Genomic DNA, 14,825 nt, shown 5'->3' on the forward strand with positions numbered 1-14,825 from the left:
TTTTCTTCTTTTTAATAAGAAACATGTCGTACTTACCTGCCCTGTACAATGGTCCCCCGCTGGCATTCCTAGCTGAGCGCCCCCATAGCCACCAGCTTGAGTTTAGAATACATATTTGAATAGGTTCCCGCTGCTGTGTCTGAGCCAATGAGGAGGGAGTAAGTGGAGAGAGCCTTTGCTCTCGTGAACATCACTGGATCGAGATTGGGTCCAGGTGAGTATAAGGGAGGCTGAAGGGGATGCTGCATGCTGAACGTTTCTTTACACAAATGAATATAATTCAATAAGGTAAAACAATCATGCTTTAAAACCACTTTAAAAATAATCAGATGTTCAGCAAGTGGGCTCTAAATCAATTAAATCATTTTGATAGAGACCTACATTAACTACAATTCAAATATGCTAAGGAGAGCTATTCTTCAGCTGCTACAAGTTGCTGTTATAAACTTGCTTGTCTTATGTGGTGTTTTAAAGTGTTTTGTAAAACTTCTGAAATGAAAAATTAACAAAGCATATCCTTCTATAGTGTGTACTTGCCTTGATCCAAAGCATCTAGTGTGATTTCTGTCTGCTCTTTCATTTGGAACAAGTCACTTTTGACAGTCTATGGGGACACCAAGCAATCCCAGGAGCCCCCCCCCCCCCCCCCACCACCACCACACAGCAAGTGTTTAAAAGCCTCAGCTACACTTTTCCCTATCAGACTGCAGAGAGGGGTGTGTCCATTCCCTCCATTTAGATTTCAAATTATACAGCTTTGTGGAGTTCAGAAATGCTGTGTGAAATGTAGATTTAGGAGGCTGTAGAGGAAATAGGGCTATGGATAAACAGGTACAACTTATGTAGGAAGATGTGTTTTGATCTCTGTGTATCACCTGAGGCAAATCACTTTACTTGATATACATAAGGGTTTACAACCACTTTAAAACTAAACTTTATGTTGCCTGTCACTTTAATAGTTCATTAGGCCAAGTTGGCACAAAGTATTTCCAGTAATAAATGAATGCTGTGAGCGCTGTATCATACTGTTATAGCATCACCTACATACAGTAAGTGGCACTGTGTTCTGCAGTAGAAAGGGCAACTTTCTGTATGCTGCTGGAACAAAATCAAGTCAGCCTGAATGTTTCTCTGCCATTCAGGAGAAGCCTTGTAGTTTTATCAATGACTACAAGGCTTCCTCTGATTGGTTGAGGTAGAGTGGTAGGTGGATGAAGTCACAATCTCCACCTCAGCCAATCAGAGGAAGCCTTGTATTTATTGATAAAAGACTCATTTTGTATGGCTCAGAAGCATTCAGGCTGACTTTATTTTGTTCCAGCACCAAATGGTAAGACACCCATACTGCTGTGGAACACAGTACTGCATACTTCAGCTGATGCTACTAGAGCATGCCAGTGCACACAATGGCTGCATCATGTAGTAATGGAAATAGTTTGTTTGCCCAGCTTGACCCATACAAATTGTTTAAACTGACCAGAAACATGGAATTCTGCTTTAATCTTAACAGAGAAGTCTGTTTACAGCCTGAGCCTTGGACCCAGGGTCCTCTCCATGCACAAAGTAACTAATCTGAAGACAAGAGCAGCTTATAAGTGATGTTAGGCTACCCATACATGATAAAATTTCTCTTGTTCAGTCCTGAAAAAAAAATCGGTAGATTCCTCCATCCATGCTAAACAGTGTTGATGGAGGAATCTCCCTTACTGGCTATTGTATTCTGACAGCTGCTGCTCCCGCGGTTGCCAGAGTACCTGAACAGTAACTGCATCTGATTGGCTGCAGTTCCTGTTTGCCTGAGAATTTTCCGCCTTTTGTTTTTTTAGATCAAAGTTTATTGATCAGGGTGGTGTTGACACAGCCATGCATTAATTTAGTTTATGTACATTTGATGGACATGACAGGTTTACTTGTACCAATAGCCACACATTCTAATGTAGTATACCTTCTGTATTCTGCTTACATGACTGTTAAGTGCTTTTCTATTGTGTCCATTAGTATGTTGTCAGTTGTTTACTCTTGGTACACTGGTTTAACCTTATGGATGAGCTTCATCTTGGCTTGGTTTCGTATTATTTATGAGTTTATCTGAAAAATATAGAACACAATTTTAAATCCGTATTCTAAAGCTACTGCTTAAAATTATAGTGCCAGGTCAGAAAATATGGTGACTTGTTTTTAAAGGTTGATGCCATAGGGCTGTCATCCTGAGCAATGCTACATGAACTAGTGAATCACTGGCCTATACCCCTGACGCTCATTTGATTGTACTAGGACAGTGACTGACCATGCAAGGATGAAAACCATGGAGTATAAACCTTAATAAACAAGTTGACAATGGCAGTTTCCACATTTCTCTGAAGACAGGCACCTCCCAAGTAAACATCTGCTGAGCAAGAGACAAAGATTACCATCACTAACTTTGTTTTGAAATGCTGGTTACCTGGCTGTCTTTTGATTTTATATTATCTATATAACGGACATAGAACCTTGCAGCAAATAATATCACAAGGAACTGGCTCAGAAGAATTTTGAAGGAAGTCTGTAACACCTTAAATCAGAATTTCATCCAAAAGGGGAAGTTCTGCTTTAAGTCCTCATCTCCCCCTTCTCTACCATATTTGGCACTGAATTTTTTTTTTTTTTTGGGGGGGTGGGGGGTTGGTGCCTCCTGTTGATGGGTACCCACTCCCAGTTTTGCTGAAATTGCTAGGCGATCCAAGCGGAGGTTCTCCATCTCTCCCTGCAGTCTGGGACACGTCACAGGCCCAGAAGACTGGGAGCATTCACAAAGTACAGTACTGCTCACTCATGCGCAGTAAGCAGCTGGCTGTGAAGCCAAAAGCAGCATAGCCATCTGCCCACAGTTAGGATGCCAGCACCAGGAACCTGAAGCCTAGTGAAGAACCAGCCTGTGTGAGGCTCTGGATCCCTGGAAAGGTAAGTGTCCTTTCATTAAAAGAAAGTAGCTACAGGATTTGTAGCTGCTGACTTTATTTATTTCCATAACCATTTAAGGAATTCCTCTCAATGTATGCATAGGGCTAGACAAGCCTAGCATGTGACTGGGCTTGAGATTAGTGATCGTTCATTCGGATACCAAGCTCCTGATTTGTGGGTGGCATGGGGTTTGCCACCTGTAGGTAATACCTAGAAGTGCTGAATTTTTCTGAGCTGAAGCCACAGATCATGGTGCCAGGGAAGTATCAAGAAGGTAGGTGGAGGCACTCATGGTGCAGCTTCAGTTATCTTTTTTTATACCCAAAGTTTCCATGTATACCCTTTAGGCAAGAGATCCATTATGTATACAAGTTATTATATGAAAAAACTACTAGTAATATTCACAGCTATGCATGGAAAAGCACCCACACATGTAGAGATCTTTTAACATATCCTTGGGATTTGCATCTATTTCCCCACATTACCTGCATTAGTAATTTGCTTTTATGAAATTACGGATAGGAATTCTGATGTATATTGGAAAAGGCACCCTACTATACTGCAATTACGGTCTTATGATATAAGACAAATAACATTTTATGTAATTATTAGATTAGCTTTAGGGGTTGGTGGCATTACTGTTCAGTGGGTCTGAAATCTGCCAAGCAATGCAAATGAATTTAATGTAAACAACCGTGGCCCCCTCTCTGTAACAACATATTGCCTAGGAATCTAATATGTAGATTTTTTTTCGTGTGTGTGTGTGTGTGTGTATATGTGTGTGTGTGTTTTAAACTATTTTTTTTTATTTTGACTGAATAGAGATCTTTCTATTTCAGACAAGTTATTCCTTCTTTCACTTCCATCAGGATTTGCAGTACTGTAAATACCTGAAACTGATGCAGAGAGAGCACTTCCTATATAGCATGGAAGAAGGCTGTGTGTTTGTGAGGCACAAACATGCTTATATGTGTAAGTGTGTGTTGACTGGACTGGCATTATGTGTGGATATTGTTTTTGAACATCTGTGAGGACAGTGATATACTACATAAAAATGATGGATTTGCTAGAACAGAGATGATCTACATAGTTATTGACAAATTTTAATTTCAGTAAATAATGGCTACATAATATACATCATAAGCTGCATATGTATACGTTTAGTTTAGCTGTCAGCATGTCTAATGACTTTTGTAATTTATTTAACAATAACAGAACACGGTTGGTTAATCTGGGTTTAAAGCGTGGTCAGTGAATGTCATGCAACCACAGATTACTGCCTGTTTACTCAGTCTGGTTTGGTCTCTAGTAAAAAAAACAGTAGCCTGTCCAACTGATACACAAAGCATTAGTGTACATAATTCGACTGTGTGGAAGGTGGATATGCTAAAATATTTTACTCAATTGGTGCTGTGCTTTAAAACTCACCCCCTTTGTGAGCAGGAATATCGTATGCCTTGATTTTCATTTGACACCTTTTTTTACTTTTTTTTTTTTTTCTATTTATTTGCAAGTGCAGCATTGCTAAGTCAGGTGATCATTGTCATTTGGCCATCATCTGGGAACACCTTACTGAGATCAGTAACAGCCTTGTCCCAGAAAAGAGTGCAGTGCTTGTGACCATACACGTTCATAGCACAAACTCACAAGCAGGGGCGGACTGACCATTCCAGCACTCGGGCACTGCCGGGGGTCAGTAGGGGGCCCCATGAAATGCCCCTGGTACCTTTTTTTTTTTTTTTTTTTTTTTTTTTTTATAGGCTTTTTTGAGTGTGGGCAAGGACACAGGGGCCCCATGATCCCCTATTGCCCGGGGGCCCCATGAGTTGTCAGTCCGCCCCTGCTCACAAGCGTGTATTTAGGAAATGAAAATCCATGCATAGATCTATGTCAGGATGTGGAAAGGTCCAGCTTTTCAGAGTATAGATCAGTTATAAGCATAGTGTATTTCTCTCATCTGACTGTGTGCTCTGGTTTTTATTGGACAATCTCACACCTTTATGTCCCCATGATCTTAATTAAATCAGCAGCTGAACTGGCCTGTATAGCTGCCTGGTCACAACCTTGTATTTATTATGCAAGATCACTGAAAAAGAACTGATTTATTTCTGTTTGAAGAGAGATCGTAATTACATTTTCCGTGTTTAGATGCATGCACTGAGAAAACACATTACTAAACCAGCTAGACATTTTACAGAACATTAAATATGCTGTGCTTGTAGATTCAGTGTTTGAATCAGAGAACAATTACATGAGCTGCTCAGTGAGTGCCAGGAAGACATATCTTTTGTATGCTGCTCCTTTGGTAAAATTCTAGTGTGAAAAGACAGACTTCTCGTTGCCTTGACTACCATCCTTAAATTGGAGAGACACAATATGTTTTTACAAATTTAAAACTTGACAGTAAGCAGATGCACTCATTTGTAGGATTTATGATAGGATGTGAATATGCTTGCCTGTCGATAGCAAATGATACTCCCAATATAATGCTGGTTTAACCCCTTGATAAAGGAGGTAGAACTTAGGGCTTGAATGTGGTTTGTAACTTTGGCATGCAATAATAAAACTGTACACATCATCGCATTCACTTTGTGTATCCAGGAGGATGTTTGTTTTTTTCAGGACAAATTTGACCTTCAGTTAAAGGTAATAGATAATCCCTGATTTGGTTTCATTATCAAAGGAAAACCAATGACAAATAGTGAAAAAATATACAGTCAGGTCCATAAATATTGGGACATGGACACAATTCTAAGATTTGTGGCTCTATACACCACCACAATGGATTTGAAATGAAACGAACAAGATGTGCTTTAACTGCAGACTGTCAGCTTTAATTTGAGGGTATTTACATCCAAATCAGGTGACCGGTGTAGGAATTACAACAGTTTGCATGTGTGCCTCCCACTTGTTAAGGGACCAAAAGTAATGGGACAGAATAATAATCATAAATCAAACTTTCACTTTTTAATACTTGGTTGCAAATCCTTTGCAGTCAATTACAGCCTGAAATCTGGAAGGCATAGACATCACCAGACGCTGGGTTTCATCCCTGGTGATGCTCTGCCAGGCCTCTACTGCAACTGTCTTCAGTTCCTGCTTGTTCTTGGGGCATTTTCCCTTCAGTTTTGTCTTCAGCAAGTGAAATGCATGCTCAATCAGATTCAGGTCAGGTGATTGACTTGGCCATTGCATAACATTCCACTTCTTTCCCTTAAAAATCTCTGTTTGCTTTTGCAGTATGCTTTGGGTCATTGTCCATCTGCACTGTGAAGCGGCATCCAATGAGTTCTGAAGCATTTGGCTGAATATGAGCAGATAATATTGCCCGAAACACTTCAGAATTCATCCTGCTGCGTTTGTCAGCAGTCACATCATCAATAAATACAAGAGAACCAGTTCCATTGGCAGCCATACATGCCCACGCCATGACACAACCACCACCATGCTTCACTGATGAGGTGGTATGCTTAGGATCATGAGCAGTTCCTTTCCTTCTCCATACTCTTCTCTTCCCATCACTCTGGTACAAGTTGATCTTGGTCTCATCTGTCCATAGGATGTTGTTCCAGAACTGTGAAGGCTTTTTTAGATGTCGTTTGGCAAACTCGAATCTGGCCTTCCTGTTTTTGAGGCTCACCAATGGTTTACATCTTGTGGTGAACCCTCTGTATTGTATTCACTCTGGTGAAGTCTTCTCTTGATTGTTGACTTTGACACACATACACCTACCTCCTGGAGAGTGTTCTTGATCTGGCCAACTGTTGTGAAGGGTGTTTTCTTCACCAAGGAAAGAATTCTTCGGTCATCCACCACAATTGTTTTCCGTGGTCTTCCGGGTCTTTTGGTGTTGCTGAGCTCACCGTAGCGTTCCTTATTTTTAAGAATGTTCCAAACAGTTGTTTTGGCCACGCCTAATGTTTTTGCTATCTCTCTGATGGGTTTGTTTTGTTCTTTCAGCCTAATGATGGCTTGCTTCACTGATAGTGACAGCTCTTTGGATCTCATCTTAAGAGTTGACAGCAACAGATTCCAAATGCAAATAGCACACTTGAAATGAACTCTGGACCTTTTATCTGCTCATTGTAATTGGGATAATGAGGGAATAACACACACCTGGCCATGGAACAGCCGAGAAGCCAATTGTCCCATTACTTTTGGTCCCTTAACAAGTGGGAGGCACATATGCAAACTGTTGTAATTCCTACACGGTTCACCTGATTTGGATGTAAATACCCTCAAATTAAAGCTGACAGTCTGCAGTTAAAGCACATCTTGTTCGTTTCATTTCAAATCCATTGTGGTGGTGTATAGAGCCAAAAATGTTAGAATTGTGTCGATGTCCCAATATTTATAGACCTGACTGTAATTCTTTAAACGACTATGACGCACGACCAAAAAACAACTCCCCAAAAATGTCACAACTCCTGACATGCATGGATACGTGGTGTGACAATTTAATATCCAGAATGGATTGTGTAAAAAAAAAAAAAAAACAGGCACCTCTGCATTATTCAAAAGATTGGATGAAATTACAAAACAACGTTCTTTCTGATCTTTTGTCAAGATTGGAGGCACCAGATTTGTGAAAATCTTTCTTATTCCCAAATCCTCCCTTGGAATTTGCTGCACTGTTTCCCTGTTTTATGTTCACTTCTTCTGCCATCATTCACACAGTCAATCTTCGATCTGAGTGTATGAGGGTTTTCACTGTCCACATTTGTATCTGTCCTTTGTGTTTTTGGCTTCCCACTTCTTGTGTCATCATGGAAATATTCCTGCCCCTCCCAAAATTGCCTATGCCATTCAAAAACACTAGAGTTCTTCATGGAATGTTCACCATAAGCCTGTTGTAAGAAGTAAAGTTTCACTCACACTTTTGCCAATTTTCACACAAAATTTGATGTTAATCTGCTGCTTCGTATTCCAGTCACTCATTTCACACCAACAACGCAACACACACGTTATTTCTTCTACTACTCCGTAAAGTCAACTGGTCTGTGGACCAGGGGAGTGCAACAGTGAACATATAGGAACACGTTTGAGTGTAAATGACTGTGTAACTCACCACCATAATGCTACACCGCAGGCATTCCGGGTATTAAATTGTCAGACCTCATATGTGTTACTTGTACCTGAATTAAGCCTCAAACTCCTGCTTTCAAGGAGGTTGTCCCAGTGATTATCACCATCACTGACCCACCACCAAAACTGTCATGGTGAACGATGTTACAGGCAGCATAACAGTCTCCATGGCTTCTCCAGACCCTTTCTTGTCTGTCACATGTGTTTAGTGGATTTGATTTAAATCACTAGTCAGTAAGGCTTGATTTAAATCCTAGTTTTCTACATAAAGACTAATTCTTGCTGGTATAACTTTAATATGCAAGTAGATGAAGATTTTTAGAATAACAACTTTTCATATTAGTTTTTTTATCCCCAGTTTAATAGGTTAATCATTCATATTTGGACAACTTTTCTGTTGTACTTAGGAAGGAGAAAAATAATCATTACCTTAATAATAACAATTTAAATAGATTTATTCAACTGAAACAATAACATTCCAGCATATGTTATTTGCTTAAACATCCATGTTTGTTAACTAATTTGGCTAAACAAAATATATATATTTTAAGAAACTTAGACTGTCAGCCCCTTCCTCCTCACACTTAGTTTCACTTTCTTCTTGTGCAGATCTATTCCACTCCAAACAATCAGAAAAATATTGTTTCTATTCTGTTCACTGAACTTCTTGAAACTTCGCACTGAAGGGGTTGATTCTGTATTCATAGGTTTGTAGAAGTTAGGATTAAGGTCTTTTTCTTAACTCTGTTCATGTTATAACATTTTTGCTGTGAAGAAGAGGCATGTGATCTCCGCTGAGTCAAATTCAGTTTTGAGAACTGCAAAAGTAAACCAAACATCTGTGATAATATCTTGTAGGCAGAGAAACTGCCCAATAATCTTACAAAAACCTCTGGAAGAGCATGACATTGTGAATGGATTAATGGAATTTATTTACCAAAAAAATTAAACATACACAGCCTTATTCTACATAATTAAAAAACTAATCTTTATTTCATGATGGAATAACCTTTGGATGGTAATATATTTTCCTCAAAAAGCATTTTATTTAAAAAAATCCGATTTTAAATAAAAAAAAATCAGATTTTTTTTGATTTTTGTTTTTTAAATTATTGATTTTTATCCACCCTCGCTTAGGATGAATCTGGTCTCATCTGTGAAAGCACAGGGCACCAGTGACAGACCTGACAATTCTGGTGGTCAGTGGCAAATGTCAGTCGAGTTCTATGGTGCCGGGCAGTGAGCACAGGGCCCACTAGAGGACGTCGGTCCCTCAGGCCACCCTCACAAAGTCTGTTTCTGATTGGTCAGAGACATTCACACCAGTTGCCTGCTGAAGGTCATTTTGTAGGGCTCTGGCAGTGCTCATCCTGCTCCTCCTTGCACAAAGGAGCAGATACTGGTCCTGCTGATGGATTAAGGACCTTCTACGGCCCTGTCCAGCTCTCCTAGAGTAACTGCCTGTCTCCTGGAATCTCCTCCATGCTCTTGCGACTGTGCTGGGAAACACAGCAAACCTTCTGACAATGGCACATATTGATGTGCCATCCTGGAGGAATTGGACTGCCTTTGCAACCTCTGTAGGGTCCAGGTATAGCCTCATGCTACCAGTAGTGACACTGACCTCAGCCAAATGCAAAACTAGTGAAAAACAGTCAGAAAAGATTAGTAGGGAAAATTGTCAGTGGCCTCCACCTGTAAAAACCATTCCTGTGTTGGGGGTCGTCTCATTGTTGCCCATCTAGTGCACCTGTTGTTAATTTCATTAACACCAAAGCAGCTGAAAATGATTAACAACCCCCTCTGCTACTTAACTGACCAGATCAATATTTCAGGAGTTTAATTGACTTGATGCTATACTCTGATTAAAAAGTGTTCCTTTAATCTTTTTGGTGTGTGTGTATTTATTTTATATGTGATTCTGCCTGTTCTTGGTAAGGAATGCGCAGTGCGCCCCCTCCATACTGTTACCAGTAGCCGGTTACTGATTATCATGTGACCGTTATGATTGGTCATAGAGATCACATTCTAACAATGTAAACAACCTGACATGAATGGCTTTCCATTGTTGTGATCTGTGATTACTTTGTGCCAATCGCATGTTACCTGGCTACCTTACCTGTACCATGTGAGTAGCTGTAACCAATCACAGATCACAGCCATAAGCAATCTGCTCATAAATGGGAAACCCTTCCCACAGAGTAGTACAGTGTCACTATTGTGACTACTCTGGTGACAGGATGTAAAAAAAAAAGAGAAAAAGTTTAAAAAATTTAATTGAAACGTATTTAATTTTTTATTCGTGATGACACTGTACTGCACTGGTGACCGTATATTCAAAAATTGTGAAAATTTTCTTTGTTTGACAAAACCTTACAACTTCAATTATTGGGAGTTTTTTTTAACCAAATACGTGTAGCAGAATACACAGTGGCCTAAATTTATGAAGAAATTTGATTTATGTATATTTTTTTTTATTGGATATGTTTTATAACAGAAAGTAGAAAATATTGTTTTATACACAAATGATACCAAGTGATTCCCACAAGCAGCTAGAAAACAATATCACAATTAATCAACTTAACAACATATATAACTAAAATACCTACAAAAAATGAAGCTGCTCACACCTAAACACACTCGTATAAATGTGCAAACCCGTAAATGAATAAACATACAGTGCCGCGCTTTCCTTGAATCCAAATCCCTAAAACTATTTGAAATCATCATGACATCACCAAGCCCCTCCCCTACTCGTTACTCCACAGGGTCACGTGGCTACCTCGGGGGGGGGTACATCGTATATTTAAACAGCTAGTCTCCACTTCCCTGATCTGTCATACCAGTGTATCAGCTGACCGCGAATGTCGTGAAGTCACCAAGCTTCCTCAGGGGGTATCTACGACCCTGTGGTATAATGTGTAGGGGAGGGGCTTGGTGACATCCCGACACTCGCGGTCAGCTGATACACTGGTACGATGGATCAGGGAAGTAGAGGCTAGTTGTATGTGAATACAATGTGATATTTTGAATTACATGGGCATGATATCAGGTGCAATGAAGCACCTATACAATGTGAGTGGCCAATTTTAATGCATTTTAATAAATTTAGTGTTGTAAAAAGATAAAGCACTATTATTTTTTACTTACATTTTGTGAGGTCAAAAACTCCAGGTGAGGGCACATCTGGTGGTTTTGGTGGTGGATTAATACTAAGAAGACACAAAATAATTGAGGAAACGTATTGTTGTGGGGCAAAAATAAGAAGCATTATATTAAGAGACTTTGCATTATAGAGACTGTTCACAGGATATTTTTTTTTGTGTATTCTCATATGGTTTTAGGGATTTGGATATAAGGAAAGCACGGCACTGTATGTATGTTCATTTATAGAAAATTTAGTTTTTTGTGTGGTTTTTTTCTGGCTTTTTTTTTTTTTGCTTATATAATAAAAAAAATAAACCCAGTGGTGATCAAATACCACCCAAAAAAAAGTTCTATTTGTATGAAAAAAATTATATAAATTTAATTTGGGTACGGTGTTGCATGACCCCAATTGCCAGTTAAAGTAGCACAGTGCTGAATAGCAAAAATGTCATGAAGGGGGAAAACCAGGACCTATTACCCTGAAACATTTGTGTTTGTATGCATCATGCTGAATAACAGAGCAGCTTGCACAAAGGAAAGGCAGTTCTATCTGCATAATGATGAGCCATTTTTAGTTTATTTACCAGTTTCCGACTTGCTTAGTTATGACACCTTGAAGTAGCCATGCATAGACCCCCATTTGTTAAATGTAACTCATTTTGTTGACGGTTTTTATGCATGTCTTTATGCAAAACGTTGAACCATTCTTACAAATGTGCATATATGGTAGGGACAAGGAATACACAAGATCCATACAGTTAGTGCCCTTATTAAGGGGTGAACCTGCGACCTTAGCACTGCAAAACTGTGATTATGTGTTATTGTGGTTAATTTATGTGGTCAGTGTGGGCATAAATAATTCTTAACATTGTGTTGTATTTGTTAAGCACTTGCACCTATATACCCCTTGTGGATCAGATAAATATTCACATTTTACATAATGGATTATAAATTTGGTAGCGAACTTGTAATTACTTAAAGATGATCTGAACTCTGAAAGCTGGCAGAGGGCAAAGGACTAGTGACCATTATTGCCTGAGGTCTCCATGCTGCTGATCTTTCCCCCAGTACTGATCTACCATGTCTTGTTGTGTGCTGTTTCAGTGTGGATGTGGCTGACTTGGTAGAGGTAGGGCTTTTCTTCCACATGTCACAAGACTCCAGCAAGGGGAACAGTGAATGGCACAGAAGTGACATCACTAAATCTAAATTCCTAATGTTCCCACTTAAATATAACAAAGTAACACTTATATTGTCTTTTTTGGATGGGTGGAAGCAGAACAAGTCTTTATGGTGATATTGTCTTCTTAAAAGGTTTTTTTTTGTTTTTTTGTTTTTTTTGCTAAAGGTTCTACAGAAAACAAATAATGAAAAAAACATTGATCTGCATCTAAGCACCAGAACAAAATATATTGTAAAATTTTTACATTGCATTATATAAATACAATTTTCAATACAATTTATTATTCATCTACAAACACAAGACTGATATCAGGAATGCCGGTAATAATTTTAGATTTAGTTTTGGTTTAGTTTTTAGGAAATGATGGGAATACCGTATGTCACTTCTCCATTGTCTTCTTCATTGTAATTACCACATCTCACAAACTTAAGACTACTATTTAAAGTGAACCTGTGCTTTGCCATCCAGGGCAAAGATAAAGTTTCATTTTCACTTCTTGCAGGCTTCAGTGTTTTAAAGTATTCATACCCCTTGAAATTTTCCACATTTTGTCATGTTACAACCAAAACCTTAAATGTATTTTATTGGGATTTTATGTGATAGACCAACACAAAGTGATACATAATTGTGAAGTTGAATGAAAATTATAAATGGTTTTCAAACTTTTTTTCAAATATCTGAAAAGAGTAGTATGCATTTGTATTCAGCCCCCTTTACTCTGATACCCTTAACTAAAATCTAGTGGAACTAATTGCCTTCAGAAGTCACCTAATTAGTAAATTCCACCTGTGTGTAATTTAATTTCAGTATAAATACAGCTGTTCTTTGAAGCCCTCAGAGGTTTGTTAGAGGACGTAGTGAACAAACAGCATCATGAAGTCCAGGAACACACCAGACAAGTCAGGGATAAAGTTGTGGAGAAGTTTAAAGCAGGGTTAGGCTATTAAAAAATATCCCAAGCTTTTAACATCTCATGGAGCACTGTTCGATCCATCTTTCAAAAATGGAAAGAGTATGGCACAACTGCAAACCTACAAAGACATGGCCGTCCACCTAAACTGACAAGCTGGGCAAGGAGAGCATTCATCAGAGAAGCAGCCAAAAGGCCCATGGTAACTCTGGAGGAGCTGCAGAGATCCACAGCTCAGGTGGGAGAATCTGTCCACAGGACAACTATTAGTCGTGCACTCCATAAATCTGGCCTTTATGGAAGAGTGGCAAGAAGAAAGCTATTGTTGAAACCATAAAAAGTCCCGTTTGCAGTTTGCGAGAAGCTATGTGGGGGACACAGCAAATGTGGAAGAAGGTGCTCTGGTGAGATGAGACCAAAATGGAACTTTTTGGCCTAAAAGCAGAACACTATGTGTGGCAGAAAACTAACACTGCACATCACCCAAAACACACCATCCCCACCATGAAACATGGTGGTGGCAGCATCATGTTGTGGGGATGCTTCTCTTCAGCAGAGACAGGGAAGCTGGTCAGAGTTGATGGGAAGATGAATTGAGCCAAATACAGACCGGGGCAGAGGTTCACCTTCCAGCAGGACAATGACCCTAAACATGGGGCAGCACAGTGGCTAAATGGTTAGCACTTCAACCTGGCAGCACTAGGGTCGTTGGTTTGAATCCCAACCACGGCACCACCTGCATGGAGTTTGCATGTTCTCCCTGTGCCTGTGTGGGTTTTCTCCGGGTACTCCGGTTTCCTCCCACACTCCAAAAAACATGCTGGTAGGTGAATTGGATCCTGTTTAAATTGTCCCTAGTATGTGTATGTATGAATGTGAGTTAGGGACCTTAGATTGTATGCCCCTTGAGGGTTAGGGACTGATGTGAATGTACAATATATATGTAAAGTGCTGCATAAATTAATGGCGCTATATAAGTACTTGAAATAAATAATAAATACAGCCAGAGCTACAGTGGAATGGTTTAGATCCAAGCATATTCATGTGTTAGAATGGCCCAGTCAAAGTCCAGACCTAAATCCAATTGAGAATCTGTGGCAAGACTTGAAAATTGCTGTTCTTCATCCAATCTGACAGAGCTTGACATTTTTGCCCAATCTTCTTTGCAAAATAGCTCACTCTCTAGATGTGCAATGCTGGTAGAGACATCCCCAAAAAGACTTGCAGCGAAAGGTTGTTCTACACTTGGGGGGGGGGGCTGAATACAAATGCACGCCACACTTTTCAGATATTTATTTGTAAAAAATGTTGAAAACCATTTATCTTTTTCCTACCACTTCACAATTATATGCCACTTTGTGTTGGTCTATTACATAAAATCCCAATAAAATATATATACGTTTTTGGTTCTAACATGACAAAATGTGGACAATTTCAAGGGGTATGAATATTTTTTCAAGGCACTGTACATGTACTCACTTTCCCTTTTGCTCCTCTGCTGTCAAGAAGGAAAAGAAATACCCATTTATGAGATGACTGTGACTTGCTCCTCTACCTCCC

The 14,825-nt window shown here is 39.4% G+C and overlaps 1 protein-coding gene across 2 annotated transcripts in view; it reads left to right on the forward strand.

The window, feature by feature from the left end:
• Positions 1–14,825, forward strand: part of SGSM1 (small G protein signaling modulator 1) — a 283,179-nt gene that overhangs the window by 13,593 nt on the left and 254,761 nt on the right. The window lies entirely within an intron of this gene.

Source organism: Staurois parvus, unplaced genomic scaffold, assembly GCF_062004578.1.
Source record: "Staurois parvus isolate SC_StPar_1 unplaced genomic scaffold, SC_StPar_1.0 ptg000336l, whole genome shotgun sequence".
Classification (NCBI taxonomy): domain Eukaryota; kingdom Metazoa; phylum Chordata; class Amphibia; order Anura; family Ranidae; genus Staurois; species Staurois parvus.